Raw genomic sequence first — 16,779 nt, 5'->3', positions numbered from 1 at the left:
CTCTAAATATTTTGAACACTTATCTTTTACGTGTTTCTTCTTATAATGTACTTTGAAGAAAATACACACAGATTTTTAAAAATTACTGCATTCTACGTGTTTCTAGTTACATGACGTTACTGATTAAAACAAAAAAAAATCATATAAGCTCTGTTAAAACAAAAAGAAATCTGGAACATTTCTATACAATATTATGAATTTTTACTAACGTACCTAATAATACTGTTAAACGCATGTTAGTTGATAAATATATTTAATTAATTAAAAGAAAAACTAAAAACTCTTCCAAAAATAAACTGCATAATAACTGAATCCAAAAATATTTAAATTAAATACCTAGAGTAAAGTAATTGAAAAGAATTCCATTACTTTAGTGTATTGAAATTTCACAATGATTTTCCCTCAATCATTTATTGTTAGTATGCACTATAAATGAAGCAATAACTATTTTCGAATTTATTTTTCAGACTTTTTCGCTTTTCTTCTATAAACATTAACAAATGAAATTTGTTATTCAAAACAAGCCACGCCATTATGCACAATAGAAAGAAAATTAAAATGGTGGGTAGGTACTCATATTATGTAAGGTCTATATTTATTCTATTAAATAAATGTAAAATAAATTACTTTTCAGATATATTTTATTCATAAATATCGTTTCGTATTTGTCCAATACCGTAGCATTTGTTTTATTATATTATTTATTTATTAAAAGTTTTTTTTTTCATTCAGACGGATTTTTTTCATTATTACGTTATTGGTTATTAAATGGCTAAGATGTAGTTAAATATATAAAAAATGGTCCATGACATGATCTAGGAAATAAAATATAATCTACAAACACTAATAAGAGACGAGGGCCTTCAATATTGTTAATGTTTTGGTCTGATATATGTTACGGGTAAGGTCCGAAATAAAGTTAATCTCAATATTAATCGGTTAATCTGGAGAATATCATAAAACAAAAAGACCAAAAACAAAACCTAACCCAAAAATTAACGTGTTAGGTCGATATTAACTGATATTAACTCCATTTCAGACTTTAACCGTAACATATTATGTTGAGCTAACTATTCAAGTTCAGCATTAGTAAAAAACAAACCATTTAAACTTCTATAAACTATTCAATATAAAAATAAATAATTATCCTACCTTGCTATCTCAATTATATCACACATTTGCACTATTCAAACTGCACGCGCTACTTCTGCTACTACTCAAAACTTAATACACAATAGAAGCAAAACACTATCTGGAAATATATTTGTCATTATTGTAAAAAGCTCAAAACAAATTCTCAATTTTTTGCTACATTTATTTACTCGTTGCTAGGTTACCGCGTCAAGGCCTAGTTAAGTTGAAGGCCTGGACAATAACAATTTCTTTTTACTTCTATGTAAAGGACAATAATGTTAAAGGGCTGTTTTTATCTTCTATATTATAATTGAATATTTTCTATTAAAGAAATATATGTTTAAGCATATTATAAATTGTAACGGAGAAATAATTCAGTGTTTATTAATAAAATATCTATCGGAGTCTAGATATGGTTCGCCAATACAGCACTTGTTATTATATTTTATATACTTATATTCGCCGTATTTGATATCCTAAATATTAACGATAATACTACAAAATCTTGCTTTTATGGTTTAGCCTATTAAAAAAGAATGACCATATTTGTCCTTATCACAACGTAATTAATAACTCTCCTAACAATTATATCTGATAAATTAAATTTTCGAGAGCATGATTATTCGTCAGATATGATTTATTATGCAGTTAATTATACTTTTGGATTAGACTTACTGAGTGCTAAATTAATTGATCATTCCATTTCATTAGAACGGCAAACTGAATACCCTTATTCGAATGAATCCATGAAAGGGGCCGAGGAATAGATTTTCGTTTCTAGTATTGTTTTATATTCTGAAACATGTTATTAATTAAAGGATCGGTGTCATAAGCAATGGAAGGTCTCCACGAAAGGGTTACTTAAATGGGTATAATGGAGAGAGCTCAATTTTAGAGCAGAATTTAATGATTTTTTACGTTTTACATTTTTTTAATCTAAAAGAGATTATAATTAGTTCTAAAAATTGTAGTAGACATGCAATTTAGATAAAAATGCATACCAGACAATAAACATCTTGACCGGCTAACCTGTGCTTCAAGAAATTCACTTAAAGCAATATGAATTTATGTAGAAATTTTGAAACTTTAATCTAGCTTTTTACAAATAAATATCCGTACACAAGCCACTTGAAGGTTGCATTCGAAAAAAGTTTCTTGGCTCACAGTCAAAACAGAAAAAACTTCAAGCAATTTTAGTTTTGCAAAGCCACAATTCAAACATATACAATGAAAGTAATATATCTATTGCTGTTTTTTTTTATAGAGAAAATGATTTTGTTGAGGGCAAAAGATACAGTTTGTTCAAATTAATAGAATGTCATGATAGGCGTAGAAATGAAATTCTAGAATGTAACTAGAGTAATCCCATTTTGTTCCGGGAAATAGAATAATACGATCAAAAACATAGAGTGGACAAAAATGTCAAGTCTCGCAAGACAATTCTTCCATTACAAAAATTATTAGATCTCATATGTAAGGGTATGGATACAAAGAAAGTTGGTTATAAGCGCTTATTACCAGCGCCGAAAACCAGCGCCTACAATAGTACATAATGAACATTAGAAATTAAATTATTATTTCTTTCATTTGAGAATATACTAAGAACTGGCAAAGGTTAGTCTTGGGTCGAGATTTCCGTATGTAAGAAGAGTACAATGCGTTTATTATAATGTACTGAACAAAAAAAAAGAGAAGACAGTAAACACGTTACCAAAAGTATGAAATAAACCGAGAAACTGTGCACATCGCTAAGAGACGTGGAAGGGGATATAGCAGATTTGTCGCAGTTGATCGGTCGACCCAATCAATACCTCTGTCAGTACTTAAAGTTCTAGTGAAGGGTGTACGTCATGCGTTCAACTTCACGATTTACGTCTCGTGATACTTAATTATTTGTTTATTTATTAACCAGTCGTTGTAATTTTCCCTATAGCTTGAATTTTTTTAAGTCCACTTGCATTTTTGGTAAAAATAAGTGGAATTGAGTGGGTGTTCGATAGTGGTCGCGCTATTAGAACTCAAAAATCGATATCCCGAAATCTATTAGAAATAATAGATTGTAGTTTTTTCAAGAACTTTGTTAACATTTCTGCTGTATTTTCTTTGTAGACAGTATGTGAAAATCTTTATCAATAAAAAAATGACACGATTGCTGAAAATTGCTATGGTCTAAAAATAAATGGATGGATTGTTTACAATAATTTTTGAATGGAAAAGACCTTATCGAAGTTTTCTTATGTAAACATATTGTAAAATATCCGATCTTGAAAATAAAAAAAGTTTCAATATCTAAATTGGTTCTTGAGTTATGGCCCGTTATGTGTTAAAAAGTTGAGTTTTTAAATTATCGCGATTACTGACGTTTGCTCGTTATAAAAAAATGACACCTTAACGATATCCTTATAATTCCATTTCAGATGCTCAGAAACATGTTTAATGATTTTATCTAGTTATCACTTGAAAAAAAGTCTTTTAAAAACAAGCGGTTTGCGATCGTGATTTTACTTTACTTGATAGGGAAAGGCGTATGGCAACGCCGCAACAGCACACCGTCGCGCGTCGCGTCGGTCGGTCGCATTTATCTCACTCCGACTTAATAAGATCCCTATGCGATTTACTTCCACACATGTTAAAGCCGACCCAAAAGTAACAGTTGCCAGCACGGTATATTATATCGTAGTCTTATAGTGTATTCCGTCTTTTCATGCAGATCTTATGTCACTTCATGAAGGTTAGGAGTTTAGTTATGTTATTAAGTTAGTTTTGTTCATTAAGTGGCTAGGATCTTCATGAAAACACGAAATACACTATGAGACTACGACATATATATTTTTAAAAAATCCCAAAAATTCGGAATTATTAAAATAAGACCCTTTCCAGATTTTATAAATAAAAGGAAATACAGCATTCAAAATCGACTTTTTATACAAGTAATCTTGGAGGTATAAGACAGCTGTTGAAAAAAAGTCCCAGGAGTATACCTAAAGAAATGTGACCGGTAAAAGGCCCCATCGCTAAAAAACAAAGAGAAGAAACCCTATATAATCCGAAAATAATAAAATATTATGGTGGCACATAAGAATAATATAGCTATGCCTCTACGTGAGGAATGTACTGATGGCAGTAATATATTGATTTGTCGAAGTTACATAAAAAATAAACGAATCTAAAATTACCGAGCTTTTTGTTTTCGATTTCATATAAAATTTTAACCGTAGCTTTGCGAATTTCGTCCAAGATACCGTATCTTACTTCATCCTTAGTTTTATGAAAGCTGTATAAAGTTTTACGTATTAGTAGTAAGATAACTTCCATTTAGTGTTAAGGTTACAGAACCCATATATTCCGTTTTACAGATTTGTTATAGCTCACAATAAAACTCTCTCTATGTTGTCTTTTATTTCTTCTAAAAGCACTGAGATACGAGAACTTATTATATATTAGTTAACTTATTAGTTTTAATGCTACTTTTATTCCTGTTATATTAAAAGAAATCTACTTTCGTTGATTTAAATAGTAGTTTATGAGAACACTGTAGCTTCTCTATAGATATTACGAATTAGTGGCATATTTTCAAATATAGAGCCAAATAACAAGCCAATATATAAATCTTCAATACGACACAATTAGAAAATATTGATAATAAATGTTAAAAAATTGAAAATACCACTTGGTGTACGATGCAGTAACAATTATTTTCAAAATATAAGTAAAGTTTTTTTTTTCACAACAAGGGGCCGGGCTGTCCTCTGTCGGAAACACTGCGACCTGTGAGGCATGTTGTGTTTATCCCCTTTCTATGTCTGCACCCATTCTCCTATCCCTGTGCCCTGCACTTATGCAGGTCCTTGATAGGATGGGAGCATAGTTCTTCCGGTTCTAGCCTAGCTTTCCTAAATAAAAAGTGTCGCTTGCGAGCCAGAGCCTCGCAGTGACATATTATGTGCTCCGCTGTTTCAGGATCTTTATCGCAGAGTCTGCAGCAAAGACCTACTTGAGACAGGTTGAGCTTGTTCAGGTAACACTTGACAGCCATGTGTCCTGTCAAGAGGCCTGTTGTAATCCGCACTTTATTCCTGCTAAGCATTAGCAGTTCTTTTGCGGTTTTACAGCTAAGTCCTTGGATAAAAGCCTTGATGGGCCTGTGCCCCTGTCTGTTTCTCCAGTGGACATTCTGCTTTTCCCTGATCCAGAGTTTTAGTGCACTACGGGCCATACATTTGGGTATTCCCAGTACTGGTTCTGGACCAAGATAGGATGCCGATGATCCTTGCCTAGCTAGCTCTTCGGCTTTTTCATTGCCTTGGATGCCGCTGTGGCCCGGCACCCAGAATAATTTAATTCTCTTCCTTCGAGCCAGAGCTCCTAGTTCACCTAGGCATTCCCAGACGAGTCTCGACGATACGTTTGCGCTCATAAGCACCCCAAGTGCCGCCTGACTATCTGAGCATAATTGATGAGTTTACCTGAATAAGCTCTTCTATTGTTTTCTCTCGCACATTGTAGAATGGCGAAGATTTCTGTCTGGAATACGGTTGAGTGTTTACCAGATTAAAATTCATTCAGATTAAAAATGACTTAAGAAAATATTGATTGTTGTTCCCGGGTATCATTCATGTATTATTAACCTCTAGAAGCAGAATATTTCTCCCGTTTTAATTCAATATTCTTTTGGTAATATAATTCTAATTATTTATATATTAAGGATGGCAATCTTTATTTATTTTTATTTATTAAAAAAAGCTATAGGAAACTTTTTCGATTTAAATGGTAATGGAGAAACCCATAATGAAAAGACATAAATTATTTGTAAGTCACTTTAATTAAGGACTTTATTTAGATTGGGCCACTATTGATTCGCAACTTTGTCTAAAAGCAAATTATTTTCATTTTCTTGCTCTCGCGTAGCGAATAGCACATTCGTTTTAAGAATAAAGATCAGTTTTTTTATACATATAGAACTCTAATAAATAATTCTGGAACAGAGGAAAATGTAAGACAATAAATAAATAAATATATTATATTTTATTTTATTAACATCGGCCTCATAGAGCACAAGTTCATAGGAACGTTCGCTTTGTTTTTCGCACCTAAGTTTGGTACACTATTTTTTTGGATTCAGCATAAAATTCTGCATATAGCACACTATTCTTATTTATATACCGGTTGTTAATTTGTTTATTACTCGCGGCAAGACCTTTACGGTTGAAATATGGCAACCTCGGCCCGCTGCGCTGGGGACGCGACCGGACGAGTCGACAGAAGACCCTATAAAGGTGCGTATTCATTATCCGAACGAACGAACGAATGAAAGTGCGGTATATTTAGACGGGGACCGAACGCATGCGGCCGTTCGTTCGTTCGTTCACTCGACCATCCGTTTCGAGTCGGTACATCAAAGGCGTTCGCCAACAAATGCCTCCGGTCTTCTCGTACGGTCCTATCGTACGGTCCCCGTCCATACCACTAGCGAACATTCGTTCGTTCGTTCGGATAATGAATACGCACCTTAATAAGTGCATGCGTTCTCAATAGGCAGTGTTGCCATTCTGTTCCCCTATAAGTAACTGTCCAGTTAACAATCTGTACATATACAGGGTGTCCCAGAAGTAAGTGCAAGGATTTTAAGGGGTGGTAGATCTCGATAAAAGAAACATATTTTCTCTTTATCGTTTTTCAAATAAGTCCAAAATAACGGAGTTATTTTACTTTGAAAGTTTCCAAACAATTGTTCCAAACAACATAACAAATAAGTTTCCAAAGAACAAGTTCTATTACAAATATAAAATACATTTAATTTCTAATATAAATGTCTTTTTCTTTCAGCTACGGGGGTATTGTCCTATTGTTTTAAACATTTCCAATTAGGTATTCAATAAGCTTAATTAAGGTATTATACCAAATATAGGTGTTGTAGAAACTTTTCCAATTTTGGTAACGTTATTTGTTTTGAAATCACCGCATTCTGTATATCCCGAGGCAGCGTAGAATAGACTTTAGTTGTAACAATGAGACGTGATGTTAAAAATACCAGGTGTACCATACGGTCGTAAGCAAATTATTAGACAAAGCTAGTTGGACTCAGTATGGATAAATTATTTGGAGCAGCGATATCAACAAACCTCCAGATAGAATACAGATTTTATTTAATTAAAATTTGTAACAACGTCATGAACTGAAATAATTATATTTTTGTTAACATTAATTTAATTACACTCTACCATCTATAGATAGAGGTCTTTCACAATGTCTAAGCTGTATTTCATATTTCTTCTCAATTATATCAAAACAGAACTACATGTTAAAATCAGTCATGTCAAGAAACTCCGGCAGAATCAACTTAATCAGCTATTGATTAATTTTGGCAATGTGAGAATATGTGCGAATGTCGGTGTTTGTAGGAAATCTTATGCAGATTCAGATTATATATATACACCTTTAAAGGGTTAAATCTCCTGGTTTTGGCAGAAAGTTATTTTTTGGGCCCTTGTTTTTGAGCTGTTCCAGTAAGACTGCAATGGCCTATACTTTCTTATTCCACGCTTTTTTACTTATTAGTAAATAAGTAAGAGTTAGTAGCAAATAATAGTTAAATATCAGTAGTTTTAACAAAACCGGTGACATGACGAAAATCGCCAATTTTCATGACTATGGAAATATACGTATTGGAAAAAAGTGAAAAAGATGTCCAATTTCTGGCTACTTTTTACACATATTCAAAGGTCTTAGAAACACAGTAAACATAGTCATAAAATAATGAACATTTCAGAATTTATAAAAAAATTTATGTAGATTCAGAATACACCATTTGGGGCTTATTTATCTTGATTTTTTAAGAAAATTAATATTTTAAACCCTTGTTTTTTAGCCTATTTTTGATGAAGTTTAAAATGTCCCCTATATGCATTACTGTTCTCGTAAGACTACAATGGCCTATATTTTTTATTCTACACCTTTTAATTGGTAAATAACAGCAGTTTTAATTATCTTGACTGTATTATATTATGCCCATTTTCATGACAAAGAAATACCCATTTTTTTGGCTATTCATTAGGCATAAACTTATGCAAATTTCAACATTTCCAAGATATTGGATGTAAATTTGGAATATAGCATTTGAAGGTTTAGGTACCTTGGTGTTGGGATAAAATTAATTTTTTGAGCTATTTTAGATGATAGTTAAAACTTCCTCTACAACTAATACTGTACTTGTAAAACCATAATAGTCTATAAATATATTCTTATTCTACATCTTTTATTTAGTAAATAAGAGCAGTTTAATCATCAATTCTCATGACATACATACATACATACAGCCGTTACTCGCTGACGAGTATTCGACACACATAAAGAAGATGGTCACGCAAAGCGTTTTCTTTCATGAGCTTTTCTGTGACTGAAAAGCCCGATACGTGATGTTATCTGCCTACCGCACTCCGGACATTCAAAAATCTCATTGCTTTGTTGCCTCTTTACTTTTTGGTTGCCGCTGTTAACTGAGTTTACAACCCTTCTCCATTGAGTTCTATTGTGAGCTGCCTTTTCCCACTCATTCTGCATGTTAATTCCCTTTAAATTTTCGTGGAAAATGTCCTTGTATCTTTTCAGTTGTCCACCCGGCCTCCTCTTACCGTCTACAAGCTCACCGTAAAGCAGAGATTTTGGTATGCGGTTTTCTTGCATTCTGCATACGTGACCAGCCCATCTTAAGCGGGATTTTGTGACCATGACTTCAATACTTTCGCAGTTAGCTTTTTCAAGGATCGATACGTTTGAGACATGATGGAACCACCGGACTCTTAAGAGTTGTCTTGAAAATATCTTGGAGAAAATTCTCATGACAATATCTTGGAGAAATGTCGAAAATATCACTCATGTTTAACAAGCTGCCAATCCCCTTGTCATCTGGCATTTAAAATTACAGGAGTACTTAAAGGAATGAAATAGTCTTTGTAGGTAGATAAAAAGGCAACGATGTGTTAAAGCGTAAAATAAATATAATTCATCTGTTCCTATAAAAGCTCGTGCTCTTTTAGGGAGCTGCTATTTAATTGGAAGGTGGAGAAATGATAATTAATTATGCTTAAGCAATTAAGGAGTTGAAATACCAAAACCCGTGAATTATTGCCAAGGTATGCGTGAGCTTATAATCAATTTTATTTTATTTGCTTTGCTCGAGCTCAACGCAGTAACGGATTAAGACTGCTTGGTTACATTTTGAAACAAGCCGCGTTTAAATTTTAATTTTTCCTGTTGGTTTTATGACACCGGCAACTGTATTTTACGGGGGAGGGCGGGACTATTCGATGTCAAATAAAAGTATCGGTGATTACCTTTTTCGAGCTCTGTTGATTTTTACTCCATTTTGTGTTTAATTGAGTTTTCCGAAAAAATTAACAATTCCCGAACGACCCAAAGTTCCATGTGGTACGTAATTATTTTAAATTTACGGCCTAGGTTCACGGAACAAGTATTTAGAAGGCCTTTTACAAGTCATTAGGCCTCTTGAAAAAGAGAACTTATAATATTTAGGACATTTTAGGGATAATAACAAAATATTACATTTAATGTAATAAAAGAGGCTTTAATAAAGCTTTATGTAATATTTTAAATAACGAGTTTAATTAAGTAGACATTTACAAAAAGACATTTACATCAACGTTAAGTAATTCTAAAATTTGTCAATCGTTCATGAAACGCAGAACCAAGTACATATCAAAAAATAATTAAAATAATTCAAAATTTAAAATAAAAAGACTGATAGTTTAAAAAAAATAATTATCAACTTCATCTCGACCACATTCATCTTGCCCTACATATTCACATCGACTTCATTTCCAACATATTCAAAAATTGTGGACATAGTCCTAAATCATAAAAATGTCAACATTTATAGGAAATATGTGTAGATTCACAGAATATGTACGCCTTTAAAAGCTTAAATATCTTGATTTTGTGAACAACTTATTTTTTTGAACCCTTGTCTTTCAGCTAAATGGTTAAAACTTCCCCTAGAACTAGTAATGTAAACATATGACGGTGGCCTATATTTTCTAATTCAAAGACTGCAGCGAATAACAGCAACTTCAAAGTAAAAACTTTTTGGACATCATTTAAACACAAAAAAATACTTCTAAAGAATAAGATCTTTTAATTCCTATAACAAGAGTATGAATAACAGATATCTCTAAAGAAAATAATTCTCTCTGTCTTTTTTACAATGCAATTTATATAGAAGAAGTTACTAAAACAGTGTTACTGAACCGTTTTATGAACATACTCGATGATGACGATCATATAAATGGTTATTTCCGAAAAAAATCATCCCAACCACATATTGCACTAGCTTTCCTACAATATCTCTACAAACCATTCAATATATTGCTTCTTAAACCTCCTTCGCTCTTCTTATTTAAAAATGTCATAGCGTCGTCCAACAGTGCATAAAAATAGTTCCTACTCTTTTCGATAAAGTTCAACAAATACAATCTTTATTACAACCTCGTAAATTTACATACATTAAAGTGAATTTGTTTTATCCAGATATGCATTTTTAAATTAATATTGATTTATATAAAAAAAATAATACGTATAAAAATATAGAGAAGTTTAATCACGGAATTCAAAGCAGTAATTTTAAAGCTTTTAGTGCTTGATAACCTTAATGACATTTTGATTGAGGTAAAGTATGCAAACAAAACATTTATATAAACACTGGATATATTTTTATATGTAACAGTTCAGAGACCAGGAAATGATAATTCGAATACAGTTAGTTATACAGTCAAGCAGCGTATAAAACCCCTTTTAGTCTTAATATATTTTTGTTGACTTAGGAACTTTGTGTTAATGTAGATAATAGTATTTCAATAGTACTACATTTGTCTGATACAGCAGACATAAACAGACATTTATAGAAATATTAACTCGACACATAAACAAATACTCCAAGTATCCTTTGAGTTATCCTATATTGTATTGTATTGACTATAGGATTTATAGAAAAGACTGAGGCCGCGAGGGCCTATTGTGGCTCAGTTTCTACACGCTCTAATTTACAAGAGCGTCAAAGTTCACCCTCATGACCCAGCCTCCTAATATAGGCCGTTATGTCTGAGGGCGATATGTCTCCCAGGTCTGATAGGTCTAGCATGGGTTTGCCAAACATCTCAAACCTGGTCCTGCTCCCAGCGGGGCAGGTACACATAACGTGCTTCATTGTTTCGTCATCTTTCATACAGAGTCGGCATTCGGCGTCTTCCACCAGTCCCGTCCTCTGTAGGTGAGATCTCAGCCGGTAGTGGCCCGTGTACACTGCAGTGAGCACACGCGTTCCATTCCTACCGGCCTTTAGGAGTTCTCCTGTTCTATGTTTGGATGGCCCTGCTAGGATTTTCTTGGCATGTTCCATTCCGGGACTGTCATTCCAGTCCCACACCCTAGACGCATCAAATATACATGAGGAAAGCCGTATAGGCCTCGCCACTCTACATTGTCTCAAATAAAGCTCCGTTATTAAAACATCTCAAATATATATCTAGGAATTCGGAACGGTTCTAATTCGCTATTTGTTGTTGTGAATAGCTGAATAAAGCTGAGAGTTTTTAGAGCATTAAATACAGGCACCGGTGTCTCTAAGCTCCCTTTAACAGAACGACTTCAGTATAATTATTAAATTCTAACTTGTCATTTTATATAACATATATACATTTTAAATAAAATGTTAAATCAAATACAAATGTTACAACACCTTAACTTGGTTTAGTTAAGGTAAATATATATCCTTAAATTGTATAGTACACATTACAAATTATAGTTGAAACTAATATGAGGATTTTTTTCGTCGCAAACGTCATTTACTCGGCCAGTATTCTTCATTGTTTTTTTTTCTTCCATTTTCTGCCAGTTGTTGGGCTTAAGAAGGTTGTAATCTCTTTATATTGAGTAAAACTGATTTGTAAATGGTATAGTTTAAAATTCGGGAAAAGATATTTCTCTGGAAATAGATTTGTGTGTCTGGAAACGGTCCTATCTTTTTTAATATTTCTATAATTACTGATTTCTATAATTACTAAGTTTTGACTTGACAAGTTTTTTGACCAAATAAGGCAATTACATACACTGAAATATTACTGTGATATCTGGTATGGGGATGCAATAGACTTATATGGGAACTTCCTAAATATCTTTTTTTTAAGGAGTTAGATACTTCTGATACTCATAGTATTTTGCATACATATTTATAGACTATTTTAGGTTAATAATAGTTAATATTTTTGTTTAATTTGTTTATATTATTACTATTTATAACAATAAAATGTCAGAATGGCATTTAAAAATAAGGCGATTTTTGAAATTTTTTATAATTTATCTTGTAATAAAGTGGTAAAAGATGAGGTATTTGTGTTGGTACATATTTATGTGTTAATTACCTTTAGTTTAATATAGTTAATGTTAATTTTTAGTTAGTTTATAACAATTATATTATAAAATATATAAAGGACGTCAATATGAAAGTTTTTCGGTTTCTAACAATTTTTAAGTAGGTACGTAGGTACGTCTTGAAGTGCTATACATTGTTCAAACTGTACAATACATTACGTTACGTACTTGCAATTTGTTAACAATCAATGCTCTTGTTTAAATAATTTATAATAATATCACCCACATACATGAAGAAAATATCAAATAATATTCAACATTGACATTGACATTTTTCTACTTTGATTTATAGCCATAGAGCTTAGTATATTTTGTATCTATAACTTTAAAATAACAGTAATTTAATTATTGTTAATATTTTTGTGTAATTTCAATTTCACTTAACAAAATATTTTATATATTTGTTATGTGAGAAACAATAGATATATATAAATTTGTGTTTATAGGAAAAAATACGCAGAAAACAAAACCAAATTAAAACCATTAGTATTTATATGAAAATTATTTTGGTTATTGTTGGCAGAAAGTCCCACGGGAAATTAATACAAAATACATTACTAAAAAACAACTGGATTTACAATATTTACTGGTTTTTTACTTGGATACAGATTTGCCTAATTGAAAATAAAAAAATTTCTTGCGTTATACAAAAACCAATCTGTCTTTCTTCCCCTGAAAATAATCTTTTGTAATATTGTACTGAGAGATATATTTCTTTCAACAAAAAAAACTTTTGAAAAGTTAATTTCTATATTTTCACGATAGAGTAAAATAAAAAATTCAGAAATATATTCTTTTTATATAATATGAAAGAATTTCTCATCCAGATATGATATTTATAGTCTGATTTACAATACGAGTACTCATATTTGTCACACAAGAAGATTTTCGCTTTAATGATTTACAATTTACTGACTCTTTAGGAAATACTGAAAACTGATAACAATTTATTACACATTCGTTTTTACTTAAGACCCACCTGCAGGACCATTTCAGGAATAGATATAGTCTACAAATTTTATATGGGACATATTTTGTATGTAAAAATAACAAAAATGAGAGAATGAGAAAATAAAAATGAAGACGTATTTAGAATCACCAGTAACCTTAAAAATACTTCGGATAGAACTATTTTTTCCTTGGGAATATATAACCACAGCCTATTCATTACACAGCCAGTCGACTTCGCTACATCTAGATAGGCAGGCTGTATTATCAAGAGGCTTTGTATAAAACAAAATGCCGAACATGCATTGTTTTGGTTTGGCCTGGTTTTTTTCAAGCCTGTAAATATCGCTCGAAATATCTTTAAAAATACTGTAAATAACATATTTGTTTGTGATGGAGCCAAACATTTCATAGTTAATGTTTTTGTAATACTGATTATAATCTATGTAATACTAAATTATAATAATTATTATTAGTTAAGTTTAGTAATACTGACTAATATTTTGTCTTGCATCCAAACTACGTCTATGAGATTTTTTCGGAAAAACAAATGAAATATTTAATTTTGTGAAATTTTTTTTGGAGATTTTTTACTTAAAAAACATAGGTAATGGATTAAATTTACAAGAAAAAAAAATCAGAAAAGGTCAAGTGGTTCTCAGAATTTAAGCAAAAAGTAATTTCTTTTTAATTTTCAAAGTTAAATAACTGGATTATATTGGATTTATTTGAAAAACAGTAAAAAGAAAATATTATGTATATATTATCGAGCCCTGAAAATATTTACACTTATTTTAGATTCACCTTCTATATGGAGCTGCCCTATAGGACCCGGTTTTGATGCAAGACAAGACATCTGAGTCATCTAGAGTGTATAATATTCTTATATATTGCATCGGTCCATAAAAGTTTTGTATAGTTCTATCTTGGTTTAGCGTCAGAAAAAGCAGAAATTCAAAAAATCGATACAGTATATAAACATGTAGGCGTTTTAATTATGTTAATTGACAACATCAATCAGGAAACTTGTTAGAATATTGCTAAACAAGCAAAAAATACTTACAGAGCATACTAGATGCTCTTCCAATAGATCCTGTAGATTAAAAATTAAATAATGAAAACCACAAGCTATCGAAAAAATGGCAATATCTGTTGTCTCTAATTAATGTGATTTTATTCGAATTTGTGTGCTTAAAATTATGATCACTTGTTAGTAGTGAAGGCATTAAAATTCTTCGTAGTGACTCGAATCACGCGATTCAATTTCTCATAATGAATCGGCTCTTACGATTCGTTTATTTGAATAAACTACAAAAATATTTTCCGTCTCACACTATAAATTATAAATAAATATGTTTATATTTAATAACTTTCATATCGCTTCCATTTTATATCCATGATGTTTGTGTCTTGTGGGCTTTTGTTCGAGCCTGTGTTGATGCGCTACTATACTACCAAATAAACTGTCAGTCGTGATTAAGCTTGACCGGCACACCGTTGCCCACTTTTACATAAATATTATCTTTTTTCTCACGATTCATTTGTAATATTCGCTCAAATGGACGACTAGTTCAGTTTTTGCCTACCTCTGCTTGTTAGTAAAATATATATTTATATTTTAGAAGATGGTATATAACCTTATGTTCCTAAAAGGAACATGAGAATTATTGAAATTCATTTGAAGATGTTCGACTAATTTAAAATGTAAATTAACAAAAATTGGTCATTAGCCGGGGTACTAATTTATAGCGCTAAAAACAAAGAATGTGCACACTTTAGAAAATTGATTTTGTTTGAGCTGGAAAATTTATCGGTTCACGAGTTTTAATGCTTACGGATTTCAAAAATATTAAATGGAAGTTTTAGTTTCGGATAATTTATCTTACTTCTTGTAAAATATCTGTAATATACAGTGCCAACATAAATAGCCCGCTCTCGTGGCAACTTTTATATAGGAGAAGATAAATACGACAGCCAAGAAAAAATCGAACACAACTTCACTCAGAAAACGATCAAATACATCGAAGCACAAAAACATTCAGTTATATTTTTCAAACTACTTCATTACAAATAAATTAACAATATATTGTTTGTATTTTATGAGTACCTATACAAAAACAAACGCTTGAAAATAACAATTCTAAATTTGAAAATCGCAACATATCAGTAAATTTCAAATTTAATTAGTGAAAACTACACAAATAATCTAAACAATTCAATTAAACGCGATTCTAAAAACCAGCTTCAGTTTGTGTTATTGAAAGCGTGGCAAGAATATTACACTGAAAATATCGTGATAGATAAAAATGATTTTATCAAAATCAAATTCGAAAAATTGAGCTATAAAAGGGTGCGTCTCAAAAGTGGCTGGTGCAAAACACGTCTCAAAACTTTTTAATTTTTTTAGATAAAAATACAAACTATTTGACATAAATTAGAATTGACTGACGCATTCAATTGTTTTTGGTCACTTCCTGTTTTATCGGAAACGACAACAACTTTTGATTTTTAAGTAGCATCCCCCCAGTATTTTTTTACTTTATTCGATAGAAAATGTCACTCTGAATAGAATGATCAATGTCATATCATATGTCAACTTCAGACATTTTCGCTTTAAAAAAAATAGTATTTTAAATTACAATCTAGAGTGCCATAGCTGTGTTAAAAACACTAATTTTTAATCAAGCAGCTTTGGAAAAATGTATTTGATCGTCTAATATTTTTCGTGTGTTGTCCTGGCGGGTTAAAAGATGCCCAAATCGTATTTCATATCTCAATTTTTTCAAATGGAACGAGGGTGGCTCATTAGCATATTTTTAAAAAGCATTTTTTTGCCACACACTTGGTATTTCGAGTCAAATTGTCGTTATGAACCGCATGTTACAATTTCAAATAAACCATATGAGAAAATGTTAAAAGTTGACATATGATATGCCAGTCTATATCTATATAGATATGTTATTCTATTCTATATAGAAATGTTATTCTATTCAGAGCGTCATTTTCTATCGAATTAAGTAAAAAAATACCGAGGGTGCCATTTAAAAATCAAAAGTTGTTGTCATTTCCGGTGAGATATGAAGTGTCCAAAAACAATTGAATACGTCAATCAATCCTAATTTACGTCATATACTAACACACCAAATCTCGTTTTTTACCTGAAAAAAATAAAAAAGTTATAGAGGTGAGCCACTTTTGAGACGCACCCGGTATAAAAAAATAAAAAAATTCAAAAATAAAATAAGATTGTATGCA

The 16,779-nt window shown here is 31.4% G+C and overlaps 1 protein-coding gene and 1 long non-coding RNA gene across 3 annotated transcripts in view; both read right to left on the bottom strand.

The window, feature by feature from the left end:
• The window catches only part of LOC115882157, a 260,637-nt gene extending 259,391 nt beyond the window's left edge, over positions 1-1,246 (bottom strand). Inside the window, exon 1 of the long non-coding RNA XR_004050157.1 lies at positions 1,153-1,246. This is a non-coding gene — a long non-coding RNA (uncharacterized LOC115882157). The remainder of the gene's footprint in view (positions 1-1,152) is intronic.
• Positions 1-16,779, bottom strand: part of LOC115882155 (lachesin-like) — a 450,816-nt gene that overhangs the window by 379,772 nt on the left and 54,265 nt on the right. The window lies entirely within an intron of this gene.

The sequence above is a fragment of the Sitophilus oryzae genome, unplaced genomic scaffold, assembly GCF_002938485.1.
Source record: "Sitophilus oryzae breed Bouriz unplaced genomic scaffold, Soryzae_2.0 scaffold_177_pilon_pilon, whole genome shotgun sequence".
NCBI lineage: Eukaryota > Metazoa > Arthropoda > Insecta > Coleoptera > Curculionidae > Sitophilus > Sitophilus oryzae.
This window is presented reverse-complemented; position numbering and strand designations above follow the sequence as displayed.